Source organism: Dipodomys merriami, unplaced genomic scaffold (assembly GCF_024711535.1).
Source record: "Dipodomys merriami isolate MVZ:Mamm:240054 unplaced genomic scaffold, mDipMer1.0.p SCAF_217, whole genome shotgun sequence".
Lineage (NCBI taxonomy): Eukaryota > Metazoa > Chordata > Mammalia > Rodentia > Heteromyidae > Dipodomys > Dipodomys merriami.
The window spans coordinates 1,968,122-1,973,220 of NW_027203571.1; the positions used below are offsets into that span (position 1 = coordinate 1,968,122).

The 5,099-nt window shown below is 35.7% G+C and overlaps 1 pseudogene; it reads left to right on the forward strand.

The window, feature by feature from the left end:
* The first annotated feature begins 555 nt into the window (after positions 1 to 555).
* On the forward strand, positions 556 to 655 carry LOC138834510 (U6 spliceosomal RNA; annotated as a pseudogene).
* The last annotated feature ends 4,444 nt before the right edge of the window (positions 656 to 5,099 follow it).

The window sequence follows — 5,099 nt, forward strand, 5'->3', positions numbered from 1 at the left end:
TACCTTCTGTTCTGAACAATTCTGTCTGAACTGTTCATCTCTCTATGATCCCTTGTAACTAAGATTAGTTTTGTTCCAGTAAGACAAGCTATGCTGTCAGGGTAAGATATTCTGGTTGGTCTGTTCCTACAAGGAAGAAGGGTAAAGGTTCAGGTAGACATTTGTCCCAGCAAGACCTTATTTTGGAAATTTTAAGCTGCAGAAGTTTAGAAGTAGCTCTCAAGCAAGGCTTACTTTGAATCCATTAGCTCTACAAAGCTAACTCAGTTGATAAATAAGTACTTGAAAAGCCATCACCTTTGGACTTAGCTTGAAAGGCTTCAAAGTATGATCAAATTTAAAATGAAAATGACAAAATAGTCATTGATAAATAAATTGTAAATATGAGCAATCGGTCAAATGATATAAGCTTTTCCACTATACACAGAATTTTAGAGAAATAAGATCAATCGCATTTTAAGGAACAATAAGTGTTCCTTGTTACAAATAGGCAACCATGGATATATGCCTGTATAAAGATTGCATCATTAAGTACTTAAATTTAGAGGGTACTTCATGCTTCAGCAGCAGGTCTACCCAAATTACAATAATACAGAGATTAACATGGCACTTGCACAAGGATTATATGAAAATTTGTGAAGTATTCTATATTTTTCATTCTTCTGATGCAAGAAATATAAAAACAGTTATTAAAAAGTTGATTACAAAAATACAAGTGTAACAATACATGTAATTCATAGAATTAAAGGTTAGTTTGACATCAGTGTATTAAATCTTCACCTTAGAAAGGCCTTTACATAGCATAACCTTTACAAAACTGAAATTACATAACATTGTCATGTTATCCCAAATAAATAAAATAATATAAAGACCTAGGAAAAAAAAGGAATCTTAAACTTCTTCTATATGGAATGCAATCTGAAAGGACACATTTATTAATAAAACTATACATTATATAAGAATGTAGAATTCAAAGTATTATATCTAGGAGCGAATGAAATAGATTATGGATATTGTACAAACATAGATATACTTTTTTCACAAAAGCACCATTTCAACAGATAAGTTAAAATTATTTCTGATTAAAAAATCACAAACTATGCAGAAATCATTATAGATGTATACAAAAAACTCTTGAATGCATTTTGACATCAGAGTCAGGCAATTCACTTGGAAGAATACCATGGAATCCATGAATTTTTAAAGTAAGATATTGCTGTTGCTTTTTATTGTGAAAAAATTTGCAGGGCCACAAAGGATGGACTGGCATTTTTGAAATTTAAGAAACTTAACCAAACCATTACGACTTATGAGAACAATTTGTACAGCCTTCCAGAACTTCAAAGAGGTAGTGATACTTACTTATCCTTTTGGCAATATTAAATGCAGTTTCTTCCAAGCTGTTTTTCAAACCTGGTTTGATATAATGGTTCAACAGAGTATCTTTTCGATTTCTATTCCCAGCAGCAACATGCAAGGAGGACAAGAGGCCTATAATTTGGGGATTGGTATCTGCCACTCTGGTATTATTCCACATATGAGCACTGTGCAGGGGTGTCAGCCATTCAGAGTTATTGCATGAATATCTGCCTTGAGCTACCAACTCATGGACAATGTCTAAATGTCCACTCTAGGCATCCATATGAAGAGGGGTATACTCATCCTCATCCCTAGTATTCATCTAGGTGGCCTTTTTGGAAAGTAGTCTTCACACCATAGTAAACGGATTAATTTCGCCATCCCAAAGAAGAAATTTGCTTGGATCCTACTTCATTTTTTTCTTGAAATTGATACCATTCCTCACTTTTTCATCTTGTTCCTTGTCTGAACATGAGGACCCTTGGTGTCTTCATGTGCAGCTTATTCTAGGAATGAGAAAATAGGAAACAATGCAGCCTTTGTAAATGATTTGGGAAATATCATGTTATAGTGTAAGAGAACTCACTATTCAACATATGGGCTTTAAGAGCTTTCTAGTAGCTTTCTAATGTTGGTATCCAACATTAGAAAAATGTATAATGCAGTAGTAAAATAGAAGTCCTTGGTATGACTACCTAAATTCTTGCTTTTTTAAAGACACTTGTTTTCATCTAAAAATAGGCCTGTCTATTGCCTTCAAGTGATTTTGATGATTGAAGATGCTTAATGAGAAGTCAAAGTGTATTAGTAGTCCTTCACTATCAATTAAATTTAACTTTTTCTTCTTGGAAAATATAATGATCAAAGCAATAGTTCAGAATCAGCAAGCAATAGTTCAGAATCATGCTTCAAGTGCAAGTGAATCACCAGTAAGTAATCCTCGATTCCATTTTCCACAAAGTTTTGTCACAGATACAATCTGCCTGCCTTCTGTAGCTGCTTTCCTAGCCTGGACCTATTCCTTCATTGTACAGGAAAAGTGTGATTCAACTGATTTCAGTCAGATCTGTTAGTAGAATTATCAAGTATTTAGATTCTTTTTTTAAATTAGTTGTGGGGCCTGAACTCGGCCTGGGCACTCTCCTTTAGCTCTTCAAATCAAGACAAGAGCTCTACAACTTGAGCCACAGAACCACTTCTGGATTTTTCTGTTTATGTGGTGCTGTTCTGGGAAATGGCAGAGCAGAAAGTAAAATGATGAAACTAAAATATAAAAGCAAAATAAATTAGGATAATTATGGAGCAACCATATTGTCTATGAGAACCATGAAAGAGAAAGAGGAAAAGAGATACATATGTGAAATGACATAGCTAGCCACAAAATCCATGCATCTAATCAATTTACAGAGCAAACAATTATTTTTTTTTTTTAATTTTATTTTATTTTATTTGAGAACATACTGTACAGAGGGCCTACAATTACATGGGCAGGATAATGCATACATTTCTTACCAAGCATTGCAGCCTCCTCCTTTGTTTACCCTTCACCTCCCTTCTCTGCCTCCCCCATCCCCCCCACCCAATTATACCCCCCTCCCCCACCCACACCGACATTGTAAAGCTGGTTTTGACATGACATTTTGTACTTCTCATTGTTGCAACAGGTCCACCTGAATCCTTAAACGACTTTTTTGTCCCCATCTCCTCCACATGTTATACTGACATCAAATATAGTGAAAGCGGGAGTTACACTGTGGGGGAGGGACATACAAAGCAACAAAGAAATAATCTTATAAATGCGTTAGAAACATATGCATGAAAGAAACGAAAACATTAAAATACATATTTAAGGGTTCATTTTCCTATCATCACATTATCTGAGCTTTTCCGCTTGACTCATACCTATACTATATATTGCAAATAAGGGAAACCATGGGACCTATGCTTCTTTGGGCCTGGCTTACTTCACTTAATATAATTTTTTCCAAACCTTTCCATTTCCTAAAAAATGGGAAAATGTCATTCTTTCTGACGGAGGCATAGAATTCCATTGTGTATATATACCACATTTTCTTGATCCATTCATCTACTGAGGGACATCTGGGTTGGTTCCATATCTTAGCTATGGTAAATAATGCTGCAATAAACATAGTTGTGCTGGTAGCTTTAGTGTGGTCTTGTTTGTAAACATTTGGGTAAATGCCCAAAAGTGGGATTGCTGGATCATAGGGGAGATCTATGTGAAGACTTTTGAGGAACCTCCATACTGTTTTCCAAAGTGGTTGAACAAGTTTACATTCCCACCAACAATGAAGTAAAGTTCCTTTCTGTCCACATCCCCTCCAGCATCTGTTGTTGTTAGAGTTCTTGATTTTTACTGTTCTAACTGGAGTGAGGTGGTATCTCAATGTTGTTTTGATTTGCATTTCTTTTATGGCTAGGGATGTTGAACATTTCTTCATGTGTCTATTGGCCATTCTTCTTTCTTCTTCAGAGAAGCTTCTCTTTAAGTCTTTCGCCCACTTATTTATTGGGCAGTTGTTTCTTTGAGGATTTGTTGTTGGGTGGTTTAATTTTTTGAGTTCCAAGTATATTTTAGATATGAGACCCTTGTCCGTTGTATTGATAGTAAAGATCTTCTCCCAATCGGTGGGCTTTCTATTGATCTTGCCAGCTATGTCATTTGCCCTGCAGAAGCTCTGCAATCTTATGCAATCCCATTTGTCCAACCTTTCTTTGATTTGTTGTGCTTCCGTGTCTCTATTCAGAAAATTTCGGCCTGAGCCAAGGAGACCTAGGGTTTCTCCTATTCCATCCTGTAATGTTTTCAGAGTGTCTGCTTTGAGTTCAAGGTATTTGATCAATTTGGAGTTGATTCTGGTGCAGGGTGATATATAAGGATCTAGCTTTAGTTTTCTACATGTAGTTAACCAATTTTGCCAGCACCATTTACTGAAGAGGCTGTCTTTCTTCCATTCTATTGTTTTAGCTCCCTTATCGAAGATTAGATGGCTCTAGGTCTGTAGGTTCATTTCTGGGTTTTCAATTCTATTCCATTGGTCCTGAGGTCTGTTCTTATGCCAATACCATGGTGTTTTGATTACTATGGCTTTATAGTAGAGTTTGAAATTTGGTATTGATATTCCATCAGCAGTGTTCTTTCCGTTGAGGAGCGTTTTTGCTATTCGGGGTCTTTTATTGTTCCATATGAATTTTTGGATTGCCTCTTCTATTTCCTTGAAGAATGACGGTGGAATTTTGATAGGTATCGCGTTGAATTTGTAGATAGCCTTGGAAAGTATTGCTATTTTCACGATGTTAATCTTGCCAATCCAGGAGCATGTTAGGTTTTGCCATTTTTTAAGTTCTGTGTTGATTTCCTTTTTCAAGATTTTAAAGTTTTCATCATAGAGGTCCTTCACTTCTTTGGTTAAGTTAATTCCTAGGTATTTTAATTTTTGTGGGGCTATTACAAATGGAGTTGCTTTCCTAATTTCAGCCACAATTTTCTCATTGTTGGCATACAGAAAAGGCATTGATTTTTGGGGTTTAATTTTATAACCTGCTACTTTGCCAAAGTTTTGAATCAACTTGAGTAATTTGGGATTGGAGTCTATGGGATTCTTTAAATACAAGATCATGTCATCTGCAAAGAGGGAGAGTTTTATTTCTTCTTTCCCTATTTGGATCCCCTTTATGTCTGCATCTTGTCTTATTGCTGTAGCTAGGCATTCTAATAC